General features: G+C 40.5%; 1 protein-coding gene across 1 annotated transcript in view; it reads left to right on the forward strand.

The window, feature by feature from the left end:
• The window catches only part of IFTAP (intraflagellar transport associated protein), a 253,244-nt gene that overhangs the window by 143,556 nt on the left and 83,893 nt on the right, over positions 1–25,795 (forward strand). The window contains exons 7-8 of the transcript XR_004730616.3: positions 18,915–18,983; positions 20,687–20,780. The gene's annotated coding sequence lies outside the window, so the exon portion shown is untranslated. The remainder of the gene's footprint in view (positions 1–18,914; positions 18,984–20,686; positions 20,781–25,795) is intronic.

Raw genomic sequence — 25,795 nt, forward strand, 5'->3', positions numbered from 1 at the left:
TTATTTTCTTTTTTAAAATGATTGATGTGTTGAGAATCACTTCATGCATTTAGTTGTCATTTAAATTTCTTTTCCTTGAATTATCTGTCATGCTTTGTCCACCACTCTTAGATTAACTTATAAAGCATATTAACAATTTTCCCTTAACCTATTTTGTAAATATTTTCTTCTAAAACTTCACTTACCTTTATAATCTTTTTTGCTTTGCCATCAAGAATGCCATTCTTATTTTTCACTGATTTTTCTAATTGTAACATGGTATAGCTCATTATAAAGCAATTGAATGATATAGTGGCACATTCTCCACTTTCTGTTGGTCTAAACCAGTGTTAAAATAGAATATGTAAGTGTCCTATATCTGTGCTCTTCAATGGTTAAACAGAGGTCACTACTGAGCTAGTGCATCTGAAAGGGTAAATGTTTAATTTTATTTGATTTAAATTAGGTTTGAGTAGCTTCTCGGGGTTAGTGGCCACTGTATTTTTCTGTTACTCTATTTTGCCCTCAGCTTAACACTGAAAAACAGTTTCATACTAAGCTCCAGAGAGAGGAGATAAGACAGAAGAAAAAAGTCGGATGGCTGGTCTGCTTGCCTGGACCTGGAATGTGAGTCAGGAAACTTTGATCTCAGGGCCAGACTCCTTACTGGGATTTGGTAACTCATCGTACTCTTCATCTTGGAAACAGAACTGACATCCTAACGTAGAGGCTGGAGTATGCATTTGGAGTTAGAAGGACTTAGCTTGAGATATGGTTTCACTGCCAAGTGATGCCATGAGGTCACAAATTTCCTGCCATGGCTCCATGTCCAATGACTTTTACTTGTTGCTCTTTTACTTTTTATGGTTCAGTATTCTACTTCCCAGTTCAGACATTGAGAGAGAGTGTTAAATGGCTTTTGCTTGGTCTAGTCGTTTCCCTTTGATCCTGTAATGCAAAACAGCTCTATGGGCTCTCTGCCGGGTGCTGGGGAATGCTCTGGGCTGCCATCTAGGGGGCGACTGTTGAGATGCACCTGGTCCCTCTGACTTGGGTGAAGAGGTGGAAGGTGACATACTGCCATCTAGTGTCCGACAGTCCATAATGCCTAGGGCCATTACAAGTCTTGATTATTAACATACTATCCTGTAGTCTCAGAATAACTGTGTGAGCTAGGCAATGGTTACTGTGACATGAATTTTGTAATTCTTCTTTTACAGATGAGCAAATAGTCCTAAAAGCCGCATAGTCAGTGGAAGAGCTGAGCCTGGAAACTGGTCCTGCTGACTTCATCATACTGTGGTTTAGGTCCTGCCATATGTGGCTGCTTGCTGTGAAATGCATCATATGCATGCCCAGCTACCCATCTCATTGTTGAGGTGCCTCAAGTTGTGTGTGTGGGGCGGATAATGGGAAAAAGCGGATAAGCGAAGTCTGAATCTGCAGTTATAAAATGAGAGAAAATAATGAATATAATAAATGAAATTGGGATTATGGTATATAAACATCTCATCAATTGATCATAAATTGATTGGCATAGATTAGTAGAATTCCCGGATGCTTTCGTGAGGTAGGCATTCAAGATCATGTAAGTGTGAATAGTCAAAACAATAATGCCAACAGCTTCCAAACGTCTACAGTGTTAGTTGCTGCTTTTGAGTCTCATTTCCCTGTTAGCACTGGACTGTGAAACAAACAATGGCTTACATCTGTGAAGGAGGGATCAACGCATCTCTTCAGGAATCACAGGAGCTCAAGGCAGGAATAAAAAGTGATCTTTCTTCCCAACTGTCAACTTGAGTTGATTGGCAGTGGCTTTTTGGAGAATTGGACTGTACTGAGAAGGACTAGAAGGGTTTTGGAGGCTTAGTTGGGAAGTATGCTGCACCTGGTTAGTGATGTTTGCCAGAAGGACTAGATTATGGAGTATATTAGTGCAGGGACTGGCTTATGCCTGTTGTATTTTCCGGTCTGCTCTAGTACCTAGAGTGGTGCTCTGTACATGGCACATGAATATTTGTGAAAGGAATGAGCATTGGAGGAGAGGAAATGGTGTCATGAAAGTTTGCATTTGCCATACCTTGGTGAGATAGGGAAGAAGAGAAATCTTAGGAAGCCCTGCAGAACAGTCTTTTTAGGTGTTGGGTCTACTTCCTATCTAGCAAGCTTCTCCTAGATCCCCACCTTGTCCTTCCAAGTCAAGGGAGGAGCAGCAGCTGGGGGTGGTGTTGCAAGTGCCTTAACTGTTAGTCCTCACGAAAATCTGGTGCTTTGAATATTGATGCTGCAATTGTTTTGCTACTCCTTGCTTGCAAGCTTTCTGGTTCCTTGTTCTTTCTTTGCATTTTGGATTCCTTCATCTCTCTGGCTCTTTAATATGACACTAATTTTACTCTTACCTGATAACCCTGTTCTAGCCCACAGTGAGGCCTGACCACACTACTAGAAATAATAATAGCCATTTCTTTCTTTTTTCTTTTCTTCTTTTTTTTGAGACAGAGTCTCACTTTGTCCCCAGGCTCCAGGCTGGAGTACAGGGGCACAATCTCGGCTCACTGCAACCTTTGCCTCCCAGGTTCAAGCAATTCTCCTGCCTCAGCCTCCTGAGGAGCTGGGACTACAGGTACACGCCACCACGCCCAGCTAATTTTTGTATTTTTAGTAGAGATGGGGTTTCACCATGTTGGCCAGGATGGTCTCGATCTCTTTACCTCGTGATCCGTCCACCTTGGCCTCCCAAAGTGCTGGGATTACAGGCTTGAGCCATTGAGCCCAGCCTAATAGCCATTTCTTTAACAAATGCTTCCTATGATCTAGGTGTTATACTTTTTTTTTTTTTTTTGAGACGGAAGCTTACTTTTGTGGCCCAGGCTAGAGTACAATGAATGGCATGATCTTGGCTCACTGCAACTTCCACCTCCTGGGTTCAAGCAATTCTCCAGCCTCAGTCTCCTGAGTAGCTGGGATTACAGGCATGCATTACTACACCCGGCTAATTTTGTATTTTTAGTAGAGAAGGGGTTTTTCCATTTTGGTCAGGCTGGCCTCAAACTCCCGACCTCAGGTGATCTGCCCACCTCAGCCTCCCAAAGTCTGGGATGACAGGCATAAGCCACTGCACCCTGCCCCTTATGCTTTATATATAATATGTCATTTAATCTTCACAAGTGTCTAATGGGATAATGACTTATTATTTGCTGATAAAGAAGCTGAAGCACTTAGATGCTAAGTTGCTTAAGGCCACACCGTGAGTAAATGGCAGAATTCAGGACTTTCTGACTTCAGAGCCCATTTGCTCGACCATTATGATACTGTTTATGAGCTCATACTGACTGAACTGCCTGGTCTTGATCCATGGCTAGACTCTGATCTCTGAGAAAGTTATGAATGACCCCCCAAACCATGCTACAGCTCCCCTTTTACTGGTAGGTAATACATCTACTCAGAGCTGACGCTTCTTGTGTCTGCATGAAGAAGCCACCCTGGACAGCTCACAAACTCTAAGCTGTTAGACTTCATGCCTGTGCTAGAAATGCATCTGTTCAAACAACAGGCATTCCTGGCTCCCCAGCCCTTCTAAACAGAAATTCAGTACTTATAGCCTCTTCTAACCATACAGTGTGTTCGAGGACATCCTAAGTCATTATTATTGTGTTTTTCAGCAAATCGAATTAAATTCTTGTCTAATTGTTGTCTTCCAGTGTTCTCCTTCAGAAAGCTCATCAAGGGATTTTTGCACAATTGCCTTTGGAAGTGCATTTTAGTTCTTACCAGCTCTGGTAGCAAATTCCTCCTTGTAGCTAATTTAGATTACTTTGAACTTTTTGGCCCAATTTTTCCTCATGTCACTTTGCTGCAAAAAAGAACGCTGCTGATCTTCACCTCCTTTTCATCCTATATGCAGATAAAGATCTCAGTTTGCTTTCCTTTATTGGATTTGTAAAATAATATATATATTTTTTTTTTGCTTAATCTTTTATTTTAGGGCTGTTTATTCGTTTTCTGACTAACATAAAAAATGACTACAAACTCAGTGGCTCAAAATTTAGGCCAGGCATGGTGGCTCATGCCTGTAATACTAACACTTTGGGAGGCTAAGTTGGGAGGATGGCTTGAGCCCAGGAGTTTGAGGCCAGTTTGGGTATCAAAGTGAGACTATCTCTACAACAAAAGAAAAAACATTAGCCAGGCACAGGGGTAAAATCCTGGTTACTTGGGAGGCTGAGGTGGGAGGATCACTTGAGCAATAAAGTTTGAGGCTTCAGTGAGCTATGATCGCACCACTGCACTCCAGCCTAGGTGACAAAGCGAGATCATTTCAGTTGGGGTTTGAGATAATTCTAAATTTGCTCTTGAAATAATAAAAGGTTGCATTCTGTGGAATGTTCTCATTTTCAAGGTATTTCCAGTTTTAACTACCTAAAGTAGCAAAAAATAATGCTTAAGAAGCTTGGGTTTTTAACCCAGTTGGACCTGGGTTCAAATGATATTTCTGCTTCAAACTTACTGTGTGACTTAGGGCAACTGGATTAGCTCCACTGAACTTCAGTTTTCTAATCTATAAAATGGTACAGATAATAACACTTGTTTACATTGATAAGGATGCTTTTGGTTGCATAAAACTAAAATACCCCATTCAAATTATTTGAGCAATAAAGTCAAGGAGCAATGGTAGCTTAAGGTAGTACTTGGTCTAGCACCTTAAACCTGTTTTCTCATTCTTCACTTCTATGCTCGATGTGTGCATTAATGGCTCTCAACTTGGAAGGATATCCTCTGATGTGCCCAGAGGGTCTGCTGGCATGTAGTGGGGCCATGTGCTCCACGTTCAAGCTCTGCAGGAATGAAAGAGATGATCTCAACATTCATGGTGAATTACTGAGGTTTCTTCTGACCGTACTGCTGAGGTCTTGTTGGCCCGATTAGGGAACCAACCAATCACTGTGGTGAGGAACAGAGGGTGTGTACTCATTGGTTAAGCCAATCAAGATCCACCCCTGGAGCTAGTTTTGAGGTCAATGCCACAAAACCACATGAGGGCAAACGGCAATGAGGGGTGGCTTTTCATGGGAAGTTTAGAGCCTTATCAAGAGAGAGGGAAAGGATGCTGGGTAGCAAACAGCAGGTGTGTCCCATTGGCTCCTTCTCATAAGATAAAGTATTTATCACAGTCGTTGGCATGTAAGAAATGTCCAGTAAGCATTAGCTTATTTTTTTATTATTTTCCTACCTCATAAGCATGTGTATACTATTGGAGTTCTGTTTTGGTTTTCTATGACTGCCATAACAAATGACAACAAACACACTATATGTCTGTGTACATAAGAGGTAGAAAAATGATAAGTAAATAAGCTAATATTTTTTTCTGCCTCTTGTGTGTGTAGAAATAAATAAAATAAATTATTAAACAAGTAAATAAGCTAATGTTATTTTTGTACCTCTTAAGTGTGTGTGTACACACACACACACACACAAGAGGTAGAAAATAGAAGAAATACCTAATGTAGATGACAGGGTGACGGATGCAGCAAACTACCATGGCACGTGTATACCTATGTAACAAACCTGCACGTTCTGCACATGTACCACAGAACTTAAAGTGTAATAATAAATTTAAAAAGTAGACAGTCGACCTTCCCACAAATGATATGTGTATATGTAGAAAAAGTAGAAAATACAGATAAATAGAGCAAACACCTTTTATTGACAACATTCCTCTTGTGGGAAGAAGGGCTCATGACAGCCTTTTTGCTGATAGGAAACTGAGACCCTTAGTGGAAGAAAGACTTGCCAAAGTTCACGTGGTGGCAGGATGGGAGCCAGACCCTAGGCCCCTTGGCCCCCAGCCCAGCTGTCTTTTCTTCTTGATTGCCTTGCTCTCATTAGCTGTCCTGCCTTTTCCAGGTGCCTCTCTGGAGCTGGACTTGGCAGCTAAACTGACAATGATATATGTCCCTGGGAGTCCCCAGGAAGGGGACTTTGGAGCCACTATAAACACGCAGGTTAAGGGTAGCAGCTACATCTGGAAGCCTGCAGAAGCTTCCATTCCAGGAAGTGTTGTCTGCTACACTGTCCCTCTGTGTACCCCTTTTGCTGTCATAGTCTGCCTCCAACCTGTCATAACACGAGAAACTGCCAATTAGGGAGGCCACTTCCAGCTGTTCTCTTCTATGTCCACTTTATAGCAATTTCCTCCCACTTCCTCCAAATGTTTCCATGAGGGAGGGAAGGGTCCCCAATGTAAGATTGCTCCCTGATGTTAGCAGGACACAAAAGAGCCGAATTTATGTCAGAAAGCTGCAATCAGTTATTGCTGACAACGGTAATAATGGTGTCTGGAACATGACCTAGTTTATTGCTCAGCACCTGGTCTTAGTTGACAAATCCTTTTTGAGAGACTGACTGGTCATGTAGGCATCCAAAGCAAAAAAATAGTAGTGGGTTTATGGTAGGTACAAGTTGAGAGAGAGAGAGAGAGAGAGAGATGGGAGAAGGTGACGGAGAGAGCAGTAACAATTGCTACTACTCGTTAAGTGTCACACACTGGGATATATGTTTTAAACACATTTTCTCAAACTTTTACAACAACCATGCAAAATAAATATCTTTATGCCTGTTCCAGTGATTAGAAAACCAGGACCCAGAGAAGCTAAGCAACTCACCCAAGTTCACACAGCTACTGAACGGAGAAGCCCAATTCAGACCCAGTTCTGTCTGATTCTAGAGTTCTTTATACATTATGATACTTCCTGTTTATCATATTCAGCCCGTGTCTTCTTTCCCATGAAAGTGCTACGAAAATGATTTCACGCACACACTAGACAGTCGTAGGCCTTGCTTCTCCTTTGAATTAGTTTTGAGTAATAGAGGGTTCTTGTAATGGGAGTCTGAAGATGCTGAGGGGAAGGGCATGCGTGCATGCTTGTGTGTGAATATTAATGGTGTCTTTCGTGGTTGCAGCCTATATCTGTGATAATGTTTTATTAATTGTGGTCCTATATCTCTGCTGGCAGCCCACCATAATCCCGAGGCAATAGGCTAGAAAGTGACTAATGAGAATAATTTCTTGATCGATGGGGCTGTTCTTTCTGGATTTAAAAGGACCTTGTTAAAATGACAGAGTCTCATTTTCACACTATATCTTCAATGTCTAGATATAAAAACCCTAAAAAAAAAATAAAACATTCAAGATTCTTGGAGGATGGCCTCTAGAGCCAGTTTCTTTTCTGCCTCAGCACTCTAAGCCAGGCTGAGCCAGGCTGAGCCAGAAAATCTCAAATCCTCAGCTGCTCACAAAATCCACTAGTGCCCTATGTAGTTCTGGGCAGTTGTTCTGAAATGCCTCACCTGTCCTTTCCTTTTGCTGTCAGGCATTGCTTGCAAATGTCTCCATCTCTGCTAAATAACCGTGTAGTAATTAAACTCCCGGCATGTGCCTAGCACAGTCTCTCTCTCCTCTTTGCCAGTAGCTACACTCAGTGTTGGGCCCTCTAGGGAAGTGGACAGTGTAGCAATGTACATGGAAGTGATGACCCACCTTTGAAATTAATCTGAGGCACTGATCAAGGCTTTATGCTGGAATATTCTTTTTTTCCTCAGGCACTATGCCCCAATTTTTATTCTTAGCCATTTATTTCTTTTAACTTTGAACAACTTTAATATTTGGAGAACCTTACAATATTTACATAATCCCGAGAAGGCTGACACCTAAAGAGGTTCAGCCATGATGCTTTTCAGAACTCCCTAAGCAAATAGCTTCTTGGGAACTGGATTTAGATCAGGTGTCTGGGACTGGAAATGGGCACAAACCGGCATCAGGAGAGGAAGTAGGGAAAAAAGACCACAAAAGAGACAAATATGCATTTTCCAATCTTGCAGAGAGGTAACCTTTTCTCCTGCCAACAGTTAGAGAAAGTTCCTGAAAGGGCTGAGGACCCTATGGTACATACCCTGAGGGACTATGTGGCAAATCCTTTTGACAGGCAAGAACAATGCTTCTTCACAAAGAGATTGCATAGTTCCATCCTTCTCAGAATAGCATCTGGAAAATGCCAACCATAGCCTCCTATACATCCCCCCTCTTTCCAGTTGGATGGATCCCAGAGCCAGGTGCCCACACAGGCTGGACTGACTATCACCTTGGTGCAACAGGAAGGAAATAACCTTTTTGATGGAGTATGAGAGGAGCAGATGAAGTGAAGGATGAGACACAGTGCTCAGTCCAGGTGGTGTGGGCTCCTTTGTGAGCAACTAAGACTCCTTCCTGCCGCAAGATATCAGACTCTGAACGGCCCAGTAAGCCCTGGTAAGGACTTTGATCTTTACTCTAAGGAAAACAGGAAGCCATATAAGTGTTTTTATTAGAAGATTTTGGGGAGAGTGATGCACACTCATATCTACTCAGAATATCTTACAGCTATGGTAAGGCCTCAGTACTGCCCGCATTTTCTATATCCCATTGGTTGATGATGGTATTTGTTCTGCTAGAAACAGAAAACCAAACACCGCATGTTCTCACCCATAAGTGGGTGTTGAACAGTGACAACACATGGACACAGGGAGGGGAACATCACACGCTGGGGCCTGTTGGGGGGTGGGGAGCTAGGGGAGGGATAGCAGGGGGTGGCGGGGAATGGGGAGGATAACATTAGGAGAAATACATAGTGTAGATGACGGGGTGATGGATGCAGCAAACCACCATGGCACATGTATACCTATGTAACAAACCTGCATGTTCTGCACATGTACCCCAGAACTTAAAGTATATATATATATATGGATATGTATATAAAGAACAGATGCAGTTTTTAGGAGGCAGGAATCAGAGACAGAGAGGTAATGGTTTATAACAGTGCTTCCCGATATTTTAAACATCATTTAACATAGCACACATAGCATATTGGGGAAATGAAGAAGATTGCTCACAGCCCGAGTGAGGGACTCAACACCTGGGACACCTGGAAGCCCTTTGTAGCACACAAGGTCCCTGATGGTCTGGTGTGGAGGGCAGCAGGTAGATTTAACCCTTTCACTGCTTTTTCCTTCTTTGGATTGCTCCTCTCTTACTTGCCTTCATGGTCTCAATCCATCTTTCCACAGTGTCCTTGCTGCCTCCCTGATTGTGTCCATTCTAAACACAATGTGCTGCTTTTGATTTGGCAAGGGTCTGATGGGCTGTTGATGGAGCAGACAGGCTGAACCCAGCCTTTCATCAGTGTTGGTTGTAGAAGCTGAATTATGTCTCTGCCACATCTTTGACACCTCTCTGTTCTGCAAGTCCTATTGGTAACAGGGAATTCCCTGTTTATGAGAGACCCATGGTTCAGCCATCTTTCAATTAAACTTAATAAGAAAACAGACCTTTGCCTTCTACTTGGAGGGAAAGCACATCTGAATCTGGAGAGGCATTTGGGCACGGGGAAACAGTTGGTTTGAATAAGGTCGCAGATTAATTAGAATTGGGCTTAATTAAAGCTGCATGAGCATCTGGACAACTTTGCCAGCACAGGGGATCATCTGGGTATCTTTGAACAGTCACTTTCTCTTCTGGGCGCTCATTCTCTGGTTTGGGCCTTGATTCCAGCTGCTGTGAGAGACTCCTGTGCCGGAAAGTGTTTCCAAGTCAATTACACAGGCTTCTCTAAGGCTGCTTAGTTCGGTTAGAGCACTATTCTAATGAGGTCAAGGTCTGAGGCTTGCTCTCTGCTTGGGCCTTAGTTTCAGTCTGCTCTGCAGCCCTGATTATGTGTTTCCTAATATGGGGAGAGAAGACACTGCTTAGGGATGGAGTGGGTATAGCAATAGGGAGCACTCTTGTCCCAGCCTTCTCCCATTTCTTCCTGTTGAGGGAGGCGTGGCTCCAGGTACCTTTTAAATTACAGAGGTGTTCAGTTAGTGCATCCTGCAGAGTCTTGGGGACTAGAAACTTGTGAATGAACCTGATGAGCACAGCAACAGGGCATGCTATGAAAGTGGCCATGCTCTTCTTTCTCTTCCTCAAATCCCCTTTTCCACCTGCCTCCATTTGGAAAGTTAGCTGATAAACTAATTTATATTAATCTGCAGTTATCAATAGCAACTTAACATGTGCCCTGTATTGATAGGGCAATGCATTGTTTCTAAGTCAGTGATTTTCAAACCATTATGGACGTGTGTTTACGGTTGTGTGGTGTGTGGGTGACTGACCATCTCAGAGTATGTGGAACTGGGGATTTCCAGAGTGTGGACACACAGTGATAAAACCTGGTAAGTCCTGGGCAAACCAGCATGAGGTGGTTAATCTAGGAATTTTAGGAGGGATGACTGTGTGTGTGTGGCAGGGAGCATAAGGTGAGGATGGCAGTACCCAGTGGTGGCTGAGAATGCAGTGCATGCCTCCACTTCAGCCACAGAAGCAGCACGTTTTATATATTTTATATTTTAAAGTTGGATGAGATTTTCATTTAAAAGCATTGGCAAAGCTGTTCTGTCTAAGAATGAAGGTCAAAAGGAATCTATAAGGAACCAGAGCAAGGGATATGTCCAGGTATAGAGAATTCCTGAAGTCCGCTTTTCACCAAGAAGACACCTGCTACTGTGCCAACATGAAAAGCAGGATTTAGCTGTTGTTATAGAAGGGAAAGGAGGGATTATGCTTGAATGGAGACTAAGAGGGAAGAGACTGTATTGAGAGTACAATAATATTTGACATTGTAATTTGTGCTTTCCCCTGTATTTTCTTCTTTCATTTCCCCATTGAAGCAGGAGCCAGACTCAAAGTTTCCTTCCCTCAGGAGAGTTTGCATCAAGGTGGAAAGCAGAGGTTACCTGCAAAACCCTTTTCTTCCTGGCTTATGGTTTTTACAAGTGTTATCTAAGCAGTGCAATTATGTTAAATGCCTTGAGCTCAATGGTATGAAGTGGAGGGAAGGTTTTTGTAAGTTTTAGGGGATGAAAGACTGAAGGTGTTATAACAGCAAGAACCTAAAGAGGTGGCAGGACCTGGCTGGGCGCGGTGGCTCACACCTGTAATCTTCGCGTTTTGGGAGGCCATGGTGGGTGGATCATGATGTCAGGAGATTGAGAAAATCCTGGCCAACATGGTGAAACCCTGACTCTACTAAAAATACAAAAATTAGCTGAGTGTGGTAGTGGGTGCGTATAGTCCCAGATACTCAGGAGGCTGAGGCAGGAGAATGACTTGAACCTGGGAGGTGGAGTTTGCAGTGAGCTGAGATCATGCCACTGTACTCCAGCCTGGGCAACAGAGCAAGACACCATCTCAGAAACAAAAACAAAAACAAAACAAAACAAAAAGATGGCAGGACCTTAGAAGACAGTAGCATTTGTGCACATGAGAACTTGGATCTAAATCACATTTCTATTGTCTGTCTATCTATCTATCTATCTATCTATCTATCTATCTATCTATCTATCATCTATCTATCTTCCTTCCTTCCTTCTATCTAATCATATATCTAATCTATTGTTGTCTCAAATGTAGTATGAAAGAATGAACCTGCCTTCCTCTGAAGGCTGTTGGGACATCAGTCTGTTTTACGCATTCACTACAAAAGCCCGGTATCCCAGGTCACCCATTATTTTCACGGCCCTTAATGACTATGTAGTTCTGAGCCAGCCTGCATACTTCCATGCCTTTTCAAACCTTTCCTTCTATTATGCTTTTGAAACTCTCAGGTTACCATGAGCTAATGCTTCTATATCCTCAACATTTTTGAGTGCTGTCTTTTTACTCTAAAAGAAACAAGCTGTCCCCTGATGATATCACTTGCTCTGCAGACTTCTTATGTGATGCTTACATCTCCCATAAATCAGAGCCTGGAAGTAGAGAAAGGATGTGTCTTTCATATTTCCGTTTGCAGTTTCTAAACTATTTCTTTTCTATTCTTAAAAAACTCCCCTTTCCAGTCTTAAAATAGTGGAATAAGGAAGCATTTCTACTATTTACGTTTGGATTTAAGTAAAAAGAAGAAAAAAATAGGAAATGCAAGTTCCATATTAAAAGAACATTAGGAGACATATGTAACTCTGAACCGTCATTCGAGGAAGGGATGTCAAAAACAATGGAAGTCAAATCACGATTCTGCCATCAAGAGAACACGTCAACGGCTGCTGATCTCAGACAAGACTTATAAAATAGTTCTTCAAAGTTCGTAACATGCCCTTAGGGGTGAAGTTTTGTTGTTTCAGTTGGAATTAAATTCAAGTTCATCTAAAAGAACATCTAAAATAACAAGTTTGTCTCTCTCTCATAGAAGACTAGAGGTCTGTAGTCCATAGCTGGTGAGTGGCTCCAATGTTATCAAGAGATTAAGTTTTTTGCTTTGTGGCCTCATTATTTCTGCTTATTGGCTCCACCAAAAGATCAGATTTTCTGATTTTTGGCCTCACCATTCTGGTGTGTGGCTTTCATCTTTATAGTAATCTCCTGATACAAAAGTTTGCTGCAGCATCAGCCATCAAATACATATTCTAGGCAGTGGTAAGGGACGCAGGATCTTTCTCTGGCTTTCTGTACTCTATTAGTAGAGACATTCCAGAATTTCCCCACAGTGTTATCCACTAAGAACCTGGCTTCATGGTCACAGAGAACTGTAAAAGAATAGAGGAAAAGGAAAAGTAATTTTTAAAGTTATTTATATTGCTAACAACCAAAAATATAGCAGTTCTGATAGAAAAAGAAAAGATAATGAACGTTAGTGGCAACTAGTGACCTTGGTCTTATTCTTGTTTGGAACAGTGGGAATGTGTGAGGACTAGTTACAGAAACTTTGTTAGGCCTTACTGTTAAAGATGATGGCAGGCAGGCTTAAATGAGAAATCACACATATTGTCAGGAAGCAAACTGCGGATGAGGCAGGGTGGAAGAGAGAATCTATATTGTGAAAAGACCAGATGGCTACTGGTTACTGTTGACTGTCAGGAAGAAAAGTCTAAAAAAATTAATTCCACTTACAGTTTTATGGAAAAGAGAGAACTCTTTCTAGTTGGATACATGGTCCTTGATGTGCAGCCTAGGTATTTCCTACAAATACTTAGTCTAAAGACTATCTCACTCATGAATGACAATGAAAATGGAAAGACCACAGGATTTGTACAAAGACACAAGAAGGAAAAAAGGAAGGCAAGAAATTTAAAAAAATCCAACAGCAGCTAAAGTATAGTCATCAGAAAAATGTTGCCATGGAGAAATAAAAATTATGATTAAACATATTACTATTAGTAAAAGATAACATAATAAAGTACTTGCCGCTAGAAAACAAAAATCAAAAGGTAAAATATTAGAAGGAGAAGCTGCATGAGCAATCAGAGCTTAGGGCTCTTGGGGAAGAAAAACCAGTTCAACAAAGGAATGAATGCAGCCCTGAAAATGATAGACACGGTTGAAAATAAGATACGGGCAAGCAAAATGTAAATTCACATGAGCATTTTAAAAAAGACTAGGACAAAAATAACATACCAAAGACAGGCACAGGAAGTCCAAAATACCTGTAATTGGTGTTAATGACGAAGGTAATCTAAATAAGAAAACAGAATCAATGTTTAAATATACAATTCAAGAAAGCTTTTCAGAAATAAAAGAAAATTTGCATCTATAGATAGAAAGGTCATATGATATCCCAGGAAAAACTGCCTTGTTAAGTAAAAAGAAAGCAAGGCCTTGAGGAGTATGAATAATAGAGAGGCTATACTTCATGTAATATATGACTAAGTAAATAAATAAAAATATTTATTTTTGTACATATTAAATATCTCTGAAATAATCTCCAAAAACTGCCTACAGTGCTTGCCTCTAGGGAGGAGTATATTTTTTTCTTAATTGAGACTGCTACTTGTTTACCAAATAGCCATTCTTTTGTATGGCTACAAAAATACAGAGTTCTCACTTTGCTGTGTGATATCACCATCCTGATATTTACCATGTCTCTACTAGCTTAAGTTAATGGTTCCCAACTAGCAGATATCCCTCTCTTACCCCTGGGCACATCTGGCAATGTCTGTACACAGTTTAAAGTGTCACAACTAGTGGTGGGGTGTTTTGTTCTACTGGTGTTGGGTGCAATGCTAGCAGGGATTCTGCTAAGCATCCTATGGTTCAAAAGCCAGCTCACCACAGCATAGAATTATTACGTCCATAATGTTAACATTGAGAAACCCTAGCTTAAGTATGGATGTAAATAGAAATGTGTGGAACTTTTGGGAATCTCCTTAGAAAAAGAGGGCATTCCTTCTTCCTGCTTGTTCAATACTGCTGCTTAGAATGTGGGTGTAATGTCTGGGTTTGAGTAGCCATCTTGGACTCTGAGGACAAGGGTCTTACCTGAAGGATGGTGGGGTAGGGAGCTGGAGAGCCTGGGTCTTTGTTGTAATTTACCAAATATTTATTGCATATGACAAATGGCATAGGCCTTTGTAGGCAATTGTAGGAATCTGGCTTTTACTCTTTGTGAGATGGGCAACCAGTGGAAAATTTTAAGCAGAAGAGAGACACAGTCTGACTTAGCATTTTAAAGAATCTCTCTGGCTACTGGGAGGAATTACATTGGGGCTGGAAGAGGAAGCACATGGAGAGAATTATTGCAAAAAGTCTTATAATCAATGCTAGTGGCTTAGACTGAGGTAATAATATGAAGTTGGTGAGAAGTTGTCTTATTCTGGATATATTTAGCAGGTAGGCCATACAGGGTTGATTTGTTAATGGATTAGATGTATAATCTAAGAGAGAAAGGAGTCAATGATTACTCTAAGGTTTTTCATCTAGAGTGAAGGAAGGATGGGATTGGCAGATATTGAGATGGGAAACCACAATAGAAGAGATTTGATTTTGGATAAGTTATATTAGAGATGCTCATTAGAAATATCAATTAGGCAATTAACTTACGAGTTGAATTATATGAAGTCACTCATTTTTGACCTATGGAAATGGCGATTTTGGGTAGTTCAACCTATATAAGTCTGAAGTGTAGGAGAGAGTTCTGAGCTGGGTTTATACATTTTAGAGTCATTGGCATTTAGATGTCCCTTGAAACTAGGACATTGGATGATGTCACCAAGGGCAGGCATGTACATAGGCCCTGCTAAACCAAAATCAGTATGTTAGTAGAATTGGCATCTTTATCAGACTACAAAAACATTTTCTTGTGTTTCCTCAAACCTCTCAGGGTTTCCTCAAACCCTGAGAGAGAATAATGAAATTTTGTATCCATGGGCACCATCACACCTGGTACTGATGGTGAAATTGCCTCAGGATGGGGCTGCTCCCTGTTTAGCTTGTCACATGAAGTGATGTTCAATTGACAGAAACAAGTGGCCAACATTAAACTTGTTTCAGTTCTTTTGTTTTCTGACCATTTGCCAACACTTCTCTCTTTTTGTTTGATATGGTTTGGACCTGTGTCCCCAACCCAAACCTCATGTTCAATTTTAATCCTCAGTGTTGGAGGTGGGGCATTGTGGGAGATGATTGGATCATGGGGGCACATTTCTCATGAATGATATAGCACCAACCTCATTCATACTGTCCTCATGATAGTGGGTGAGTTCTCATGAGATCTGGTCATTTAAAAATGTGTAGCTCCTCCTCTCTCTCTTGCTCCTGCTCTGGCCATGTGACATGCCTGTTCACCCTTCACCTTCCACCATGAGTGTAAGTTTCCTGAGGACTCCTCAGAAGCTGAGCTGATGTCAGCATCACGCTTCCTGTACAGCCTGCAGAACCATGATCCAGTGAAATTTCTTTTCTGTATAAATGACCCAGTCTCAGGTATTTCTTTACAGTAGTGTGAGAATACACTAATACAGGGATCCCCACCTCAGAGCATGGATGGATACAGGCCTGTGGCCTGTTAGGAACCAGGTCACACAGCAAGAGGTGAGCAGCAGGTGAGTGAGTATATCTGAGCTCTGCCTTCATCAGATCAGCAGTGGCATTACCTTCTCACAGGAGCCTGAATGCTCTTGTGAACCATGAATTCAAGGGATCTAAGTTGCATGCTTTATTTTTGAGAATCTAATAATAAATGTAATGAGCTTGAATCACCCTGAAACCATCCTCCTGAACATGTTTGTGGAAAAATTGTCTTCCATAAAACAGTCCCTAGTGCCAAAAAGGTTGGGGACCACTGGACTAATACATCGTTCCTTCTCTCTTTTAACTGCAGCATCAAACACTTCTTTAATGAAGTATAACATATATGTGGAAAAGTGTACAGATCACAAAGGACTTTCTGGTGAATTTTCACCAAGTGAATATATGTGCTCACAGCATTCATAACAAAAACACATTATTTTTTTACTAGCATTTCAAAACCTTCCCTTATACACCCTCTCATTCATCACTGTCCCCACAAACATAAATGCCATCCTAACAACTAACACCATAATAGTTTTCCTTTGTATAAATTCTGTTATTTATGGATACCTGGGGCATTTCTAGTTTTTGGCAGTTATGAATAATGCTCCTATAATTATTCTTGTCAATGTCTTTGAATGAATATGTTCATTTTTGTTGGCTATCAACCTAGGGGTGGAATTTCTACATGAGAGGATATGCATGTATTCAGATTTGGTAGATAAAGTCAGTTTTCTCAAGGTGGTTGTATCAATGTATCCTTTCACTATCCATGTATGAGAGTTCTGAATACTCAACAACCTCACCAACACTTGGCATTTTTTGTGTTTTTCATTTTGGTTTTAATATGCATTTTTTAATGACTTATAAAGTTGAGCATTGCTTCATATACACATTGGCCATTTTGATATCATCTTTTGGGAAGTGCCTGTTCAATTGTTTTGCCCATTTTTCTATTGGGCTATCTGTCTCTATATATTCTGGATATGAGTCTTTTTTTTTTTTTTTTGAGACTGAGTCTTACTCTGTCTCCCAGGCTGGTGTGCAGTGGCATAATCTTGGCTCACAGCAACCTCTGTCTCCTGGGTTCAAGCAATTCTCCTACCTCAGCCTCCTGAGTAGCTGGAACTACAGGCATGTTCCACCATGCCTGGCTATTTTTTTTTGTATTTTTAGTAGAGACGGGGTTTCTCCATGTCAGTTAGGCTGGTCTCGAACTCTTTATGTCAGGTAATCTGGCTGCTTCAGCCTCCCAAAGTGCTGGGATTACAGCTGTGAGCCATCACGCCTGGCCTGGATATGCATCTTTTGTAAGAAGTATACATCTTAATTTTTTCTTTACTGTCTTTTTATGAGAAAATCTTCTTAATAGCATCTAGTTTATTAACTATTTTTTATGTTTAGTGTGTTTTTGTCCTGTTTAAGACATATTTTCTTACCTCAATATTCTGAAGATATTGTCCTTTGTTTTATTTTGAAATACGTATAATTTCATCTTTCATATCATTGCCTACAACCTATCTGCAATTAATTTTTGTGGATGATGTGACCTATAATTTAAGCTTCATGATGTTTTCCTTATGGATGCCCAATTGACCCAGCATCATTTATTGAAAATACCACTCTTTCCCTCTGGCACTGTGATGTCATCTTTGCCCCTAATTGAGTTAGTGTAGCTATGGAATCTATTTCTATATTTTATTTCAGTGTTCTATTTTTCTCTCCTTGCACTTGTATTACACTGTTAATGATTGTGATCTTAGAATGTGTTGGTATGATGTCTCAATATCTTGCAGTATAAAATCTTCCAATTTTGTTCTTTTTCATCATTTTAATGGCTATTCTTGGCCCTTTGTTTTTCATGTAAATTAAACAAATTAAATTGTATTGATAAAAGCTTCTGAGATTTAGATTTTCATATACATCACATTGGATCTACAGATCGATTTGTGGAGAAATTGCTATATTTACAATTTTGAGTCATGTAATCCATGAGACTGGTATATTCTTCAGTTTATTTAGGTTTTATTATTATTTTTCAATATTTGGTAATTTTCTATGTGAACGTATCAGTCTTACATATATTTTGTTACATATTGGTTTGGCATTTGATTCCCTTTATACTATTATAAAGCATCTATTTGAGAATTTTAAACTTATTGGCTTAATCTCTAGTATAGATTCTAAAACCTCAGAGGGTAAGGATTTATTCATTTTTTTTTCAATATTGGCAGGAATAAAAGGTGAGGGGCAGGGGGAGAGAGAGAGAGAGGAGAGACAGAAAGCAATTTACTCAGTAGGATAAAATCTAGAGTCATCTGGAAAATGGACTGCAATAATGCAGGCTCATGGGCACTTGAAACATCTCCATGGTGACCAGGCTGCAAAGTTCCACTCAATGGGTGTCTGTAATATTGTTATTGTTTCATTTAATATAGAGTTAGTTAGTTGCGGTAAGAGAGGCAAAGCAACTTCTCAGACAACCATTTAAGTGATAACCAGCTTTGAATGGCTCTTTGGTTGCTCTTTGAGTTTTACTGCTTTTGGTTTCTCTTTCTGCTTGAGTTTTCCCACAAAACAACCCACGATCAGGATTTCTCCCTGTTGGTAAAATCATCTCAGCTTCAGAGGCAAATACTTTCTACCCTCAGCAGAAGCCAGGGCCCTTCTCTGCTTCACACTGAAAACCTTTAAGAAACAGGAAGGTTTCATACTTTCTTCTCATTTTCTTCTTCACCCAGTTAATTATTCTTAATCTGCCATGTATAGATTGCAATATATACCAGTCTGATTCTTTCTAAGACAAACATAACCTCAAACTTCAGAATTTGTTCTTGATTGTTCCTTGGGCAGATTCCCTGTGTAAATGTTGCACCACAGGGAATAATCAAGATGGATAATACAGTTTCTTATAGGATCTGGGAAAAGAAGAAGCTATTAATATTTAGGCAGTGAAACAATAGATAGTTTCTCATGATGTTGAATAAGTTCTTGCTTTTGCTCATGAGTGTGGTAGATATTAATTTTTTCCTCCCAGCATCTAATCACCCTTTTCCTTAAACATTCTTCTCTATTTTTCTTCTAGAAAACTGCTTGTCATTCACTCTTAATCTATTGGCTTTGGATGGAGTTCACTGCAACCCTAGTTCCATGGGTAGGTATTTAATTGCTTGTCTGACCAGAGATCTATATTCTCTTCACAGTGATTCCTTGAGGGATGGGTGTCAGTCCATTTTGTGCCACTATAACATATACCTGAGACTAAGTAATTTACAGTGAACAGAAATTTATTTGGCGTATAGTTCTGGAAAGTCCAATAACAAGGTGCTGACATCTTTTAAGAACCTTCTTACCACATCATGCCATGGAGGAAGGTGCGAAAGTGAGAGAGGGTGACCGAATGCAGACTAGACTGAACTTATCCTTTTGTAAGGAACCCATTCCTTCAATAAAAATCTCACTTCTGTAATAACAACCCAGACCTGCAATAATGACAGTAATTCATTGATGAGGACAAGCCCTCATAGCCCAGTCACCTCTAACTTGGTCCCACTTCCCAACACTGTTGCACTGGGGATTCAGTTTCTAACACATAACTTTTTAGAGGACACATTCAAACTGTAGGATTGGGCATGTTGCCCTGTCAGAGACCATGGGACACAATCGGGCATTTATGGGAGTACTGGTAGAGAAGCACACTCTCCTTTGTGTTAAACTTAAGACTCAGAGGTTTTATTCTGGAAATAAAGGCAGCTGCTATGTCACCAATTGGAGCCTTGGAAAGAAGCTCATGTGTAGGAGGGCAGAACTGTGGGATAAAGCAATAACAATAACTGATATTCTTCTTTGAGCCCGGAAATTGAGATACCACTAGACTTTTAAACATTGTGAACAGGTACATTTCCTTTTTTTTTTCTTTTTTTTTTGCTTAAATCAGTTCAGGGTTTATTTTGTGCTCTGTATATCTGTTTATATATGTGTATGTATGTCTGTATTACAATAAAAATGATTCTAACCTGTTTAATGGTAGGGGAAAAAAGGGGCTTAGGTGTAAAATTTTGTGTAGGATTCCTTTGCATGAGAAAGAAGCTAAATTAATTCTTGACCACATTATTTGGGGATGTTAAGGTGTTAAAAATGTAACACAATGATTTTTAATTCAAAAATAGGTGCATTTTTTAAAAGCATAGCCAACCCCATTACCCATTGCCATGTTGAGGCCAGAAGTTACATATAGGCCAGACGTTACATATAGGCCCTTGCGCTTAGAGAAAAATATGCATTGAAATTTTCCACTCCATGTAGCAAGAAGCTGTGACAAAAGGAAATAGATTCTTGTTCTATTTTCCAAAGTAATTGAATGTGATCTGGGACAAGTATCTCTATCAAGGTGGATCTCAGTTTCCTTCTCAGAAATATGGGCCTAGTAATACCTGCCTTGTCTTTAGGTTACTGTGGAACACAAATGAGATTAATGTAAAAATGTTTTAAGTAAGACTCTATTCAAATTTAATGTGTCATCACCATTATTATTTTTCATAAATGAAAGATTCAGGAATGACTTTAAACATCAATATTTCTAAGTCTCAGAAAAAAGTAAAACCCATGTATAGAAAACTATTAAAATGTTTACCTATATTTCTAATCTAGGTATATGTTTCCAAAGAAGACTTAAGTCATCAAGTTATACAAACAAACTACAGTGGTTTTACAATCTTACAGACATATTGAGGGCAGATTTCTCATCGAATTAATGGCTCACTTGAATAAGAAGTTAAACAACCAATAATAGATTTTAGTAGGTACTGTTGCCTGCTTAAAATTCCTTAACTTCTTTTAAATCTCATTTTTGTTTAGATTTCCTTCCCATCCCCAGCTCCAGAAGGAGCCCTGATTTCTAAACTGATAAGCACATGCCATTCTCATGACGAGAGTTACTGAATGTAGTCAGGTAAGTATGCTGCTCTGGTTGTATTTGGAGCCATGTTTGCTGCGATGAAGGGAAGCAGCTCTCAGAGGGAGCTGCCACGGAGGAGGGCAGAAGGGAGTAGTAGAGACAACCTAGGCTCTCATGGCATGATCATGTTCCTGGGCTTCCAGTTACAGGTGATTCTGCATTTCCTTATTATTTAAGCCAGTTTGAATCTATGTTTTCTGTTACTTGCATCCAAAGTTATTCTCAGCGACCCTATATATTTTTGGAGGCTTTCTAGAAATCCTTGAGATGAAATTACAGTAAAAACCATGTATTGCCGTACTGTTTTCTTATCTTTGCTAATCTGGTTTCCATCTTCCTTTTCTTTGTTAGAAAGACTAGAAAGAAAGTGTTATTGATTATTTGAACTCAGAATTGAGCAGCAGTCAATCATCAGTATATTACTATGCAAATCTATTATTTCCATTTAAATACGTAATGCATTTTAGAAGGAGCTCATTTTATCTGAGAGCTACTTATGGGCAGTCAGGCTGGAAGCTCCAGAAAATAAAGTTGCCAGATTAATTAATCAAAATACAGAATGCCCAGCTGAATTTGAATTTTAGATTAACTATATATATATGTGTATGTATAAGTATGTCCCATACAATATTTGAGACATGCTTATACTAAAAATTATTTATTGTTTATCTAAAAATCAGATTTCTGCAGCTAAATCAATAACTGAACTACTTTCAAATTTATATATACCAATTGCGAAAACAAAATTGTAGATTAAAAGTGGTACAACTTGTTCTTCTTGACCTTGCACTTGAATGTATTTCTGCTAAATACACAACATGGTTACTCATTTTAAAACAAGGTGATGCTTGAGGTCAGGAGTTTGAGACTGGTTTGACCAACATGGTGAAATCCTGTCTCTACTAAAAATACAAAAATTAACTGGGCATGGTGGTGTGTGCCTGTCATCTCAGCTACTAGGGAGACTGAGGCAGGAGACTCATTTGAATCGGGAGGAGGAGGTTGCAGTGAGCCAAGATTGCACCACTGCACTCCAGCCTGGGTGACAGAGTGAGACTCCATCTCCAAAAAAAGAGTGATGCTTAAGACAAATTTATAAAACGATTTTTTTCATATAAGCCTTTTAGACACTGGGTGAAAGAAATATTTTCACAGGGTCTCAGATATCATACTACATAAAAAACCTCTTACTGTATGTTTGGGTAAGACATAAGTAGGCCCAGAGCTTGGGGCAATTATTATATTATTTCCAGGCAAATGTGAGTCTATACTAAATTGCTTATTGTATGTTGAAAGGATAATTCAGGGAATTCAAGATCAGTTAACAAGTGCAAAGGAGAGACAGAATCAAGAGTCAGGACATAGAAAGTTGGACAGAAATATTTAGGGAGTTAGTAAGGAAGGTCCTGGATTGTTGCTGAAAATCTGGCCATGCATCCAGGTATCTGAATTACCGTTTGGATCATTCACATAGAATGTGGATTATTCAGGTTGCCACTCAGGAGGCAGTATCAGAAAGATGAGAATTATATTCAGAATTCCCAATACTTGGCCCCCGTCTTTCTTAATATAACAGATCTTTATGTGCATCTCTTCCTGTTGTCTCAGAGTTTTGGCAGAGGCCCTAAAAGGTGAGAAAAACACCCTTTGTTTCCAAGTGAAGTGCCATCCTAAATGAAGTGTAAGGCTCTTGATGCAAGGCATGCCAGTGAGACTGTGAATGGGTTTTGCAGCTGTCTGCCTCTAGCTCACATGAGAGGCTGAGAGAGAATTATCAGTAACTGTGCATTTTGCTTCCCCTCTCTTGGCATATTAGTCTGTTTTCATATTGCTATGAAGAAATATGTGAGAGTGGGTAATTTATAAAGAAAAAGAGGTTTAACGGACTCAGTTCCACATGGCTGGAGAGGCCTCACCATCATGGCAGAAGTTGAAGAAGGAGCAAAGGCAATCTTACATGGTGGCAGGCAAGAGAGTGTGTGCAGGGGAACTGCCCTTTATAAAACCGTCAGATCTCATGCGACTTATTCATTATCACAAGAACAGCATGGGAAAAAGCTGCCCCATGATTCAATTACCTCCCACTGGGTCCCTCCAACAACACGTGGGGATTATGGGAGATACAATTCAAGATGAGATTTGGGTGGGGACACAGCCAAACCATAGCACTTGTAGAGGGTAGTAGTGTTGCTTCCTATCACCTTACTCCCAGGGAGAGGGGCATCAGGGGAACCTTCAGAAAGCTTGACACTTGGTTCCTGAAATGTAGGAAACGTGAGACTCCTGTTGGATACTCCCCTGGGTGAAGATCAGAGGAAAAATTCTCTGGCTACAGCTGCTGGCTTGGCTGTATTGGGGGTGAGCTGCATGGGGCAAAAGTTCCTGCTTTCTGGGGGACAGCCTGTATCTCTATATCTCTCTTTTTTTGATTTCTCTCTGTCTCTATGTATTAGGCTATTCTTGTATTGCTATAAAGAAATACCTAAGACTGGGCAATTTATAAAGACAAGAGGTTTAATTGACTCAAAGTTCTGCAGGCTTTATAGGAAGCATGGTGTTGGCATCTTCTCTGCTTAGAGGGAGGCCTCAGGAAACTTACAATCATACCAGAAGGTGAAGGGGTAGAAGGGATGTCACCTGGCAAAAGCAGGAGCAAGAGTAGAGAGAGCAGAGGGAGGGTGCCACATGCTTTTAAATCACCAGATGTCACAAGAACTCACTGTCATGAAGACAGCACCAAGCCATGAGGGATCCACCCCAATGATCCAAAGACCTCCCACCAGGACCTACCTCCAGCACTGATGATTACAATTCAGCATGAGGTTTTTGTGGGGACAAATATCCAAACTCTCTCCTTTCTCTCTCCGTCTCTGTCTGTCTGTTGTCTGTGTGTGTGTGTGTGTGTGTGTGTGTGGAATGAAGGCTTTCTTTCTAAAGGATTCCTTGGACAGGCAGAAAGACCTTGTTGGTGGGATTCTATATAGAGAAGAGGCATCTTTCTCCTCAAAGCAGTGCAGAGGTTTCCAGCAAAGGGATTTTTTAAAAGTCTGTTAAACTGCCCATGAAAGGAAAGAACCAGCTCCACGCTCTGAAGGACCCAACACCAAATTACAATGGTCACTGGCACAGAGACTGTGCCAACTCTGCCCTTTTCCCTTCATCTCCTATTTCTCTGAGCCCAAGGCTGAAGAGCTTTGAAGCCATTTCTAGAATCGTGCTGTGTGGGGAGGAATAGATGGTGTGGGACACAGCTGATGGACACATCCCTGCCCCTACCGAAGGCTCCAAGCCTGGGGAAGGCCTGGGGAGCAGGGAAAGGAGAAATCTTATATTGCATGAGGTTTTGAGTTTTGATTATTACACTGGATATTTTGATTACTGAAGTGACACTGTTCTTGACCTGAAGGGACCAGGAAGCTGTGGGCCCGCATGACAGTCATCCAGGCTGAGGATAAAGGGATTCAGACTGAGTTTAACTGGAGATATGAGAAATACTAAAGATGCATTATAATTGCACCCTATCCCATATAGCCCATTCTGCATGGTGAGTTCATTAGTAAATGAACAAACGTCCCTCTTTTTTTTTTTTTTTTTGAGGCGGAGTTTCACTCTTGTTACCCAGGCTGGAGTGCAATGGCGCGATCTCGGCTCACCGCAACCTCCGCCTCCTGGGTTCAGGCAATTCTCCTGCCTCAGCCTCCTGAGTAGCTGGGATTACAGGCACGTGCCACCATGCCCAGCTAATTTTTTGTATTTTTAGTAGAGACGGGGTTTCACCATGTTGACAGGTATGGTCTTGATCTCTTGACCTCATGATCCACCTGCCTGGCCTCCCAAAGTGCTGGGATTACAGGCTTGAGCCACCACGCCCGGCTGAATGTCCCTCTTTATAGCTATGCTCTGGGGGCTACACATTCTCTGGAATTCTTAAGAAAGGATTTAGGTCAATCTCATCCCAGTGTGTGGGGCTCTATGGGACCTTGTAATTTTTCCTATTCCCTCTGTATTAATGACAAAATGGGCAATCTTTATAACCATAAAAACTAGAGCTCTGAAAAGAGAGAATGCTTTCTGCTTCTCAACTTGACTGTTGTAAAAAACCCCCAACAATTTATGATATTCCTTATGAAGTTTTGATTAAGCAGGACATATAAAGAGTGTGATCTGGGTTTAATACAGATACAATCCAATAACTCAAAATTTCTAGATTGCATTAAAAACAGTGGGAATTGATATTTACAATAATATCCATAGGGTACACAGTATCCTGATTCTTGGACATGAATATTTTTAAACACCTTTCATCTCCACTAGTATTACTCTAGTGTAGTCTAAACCACCATGATGTTGCACTTGGATTCTAGGGTAGCCTCCTAATTAGTTTTCCTTCTAATTTTGTCTTCCTCTAAACCATTCTTGGCATGACGGCAGAGTGTTTATACACTTATTCATGTTAGCTTGTGAATGTTAAGTAAGAAATTGGTTATCAGAGAGTCTGGCTTATTATAGATGCTCAATAGTAAATGCTCACTTTTGCTCCAGCCTCCTCTACCACCATCTCTTTTTCCCAGAATGACAAATGGCCACCCTACAGCCTATTATTTTTTCCATCATCATCATCATCATCATCATCATCATCATCACCATCATCATCATTTCCTTCTACATCATCCAAGTCTTGTTGGGACCAAATCCAAATGTGCCAATGACTTCATGATCTCTCTCTGCTTACCTTTCAGGGCTCATCTCTTGCCATTTGTCTCCTTGTATCTGACACTTCAAGCAAATAGAATGTTTTACTTCTTCAGAAATTCCTTGTTCTCTGTCAATTTCATGTCTCTGCATATGCTACTTTTTCTGCATTGAGCACTCTTGGAACATGTTCGGCTATCACTTCTCGGAAAGTTTCCCTGCTCCCTAAACCCTGGGTTGGGTGACATTCCTACATGGTCCCATGAACCCTCGACTTCCCTTGTCCTGCTATAGCATGATTGCTTGTTTACTTCTCC

This window comes from Callithrix jacchus, chromosome 10, assembly GCF_049354715.1.
Source record: "Callithrix jacchus isolate 240 chromosome 10, calJac240_pri, whole genome shotgun sequence".
NCBI lineage: Eukaryota > Metazoa > Chordata > Mammalia > Primates > Cebidae > Callithrix > Callithrix jacchus.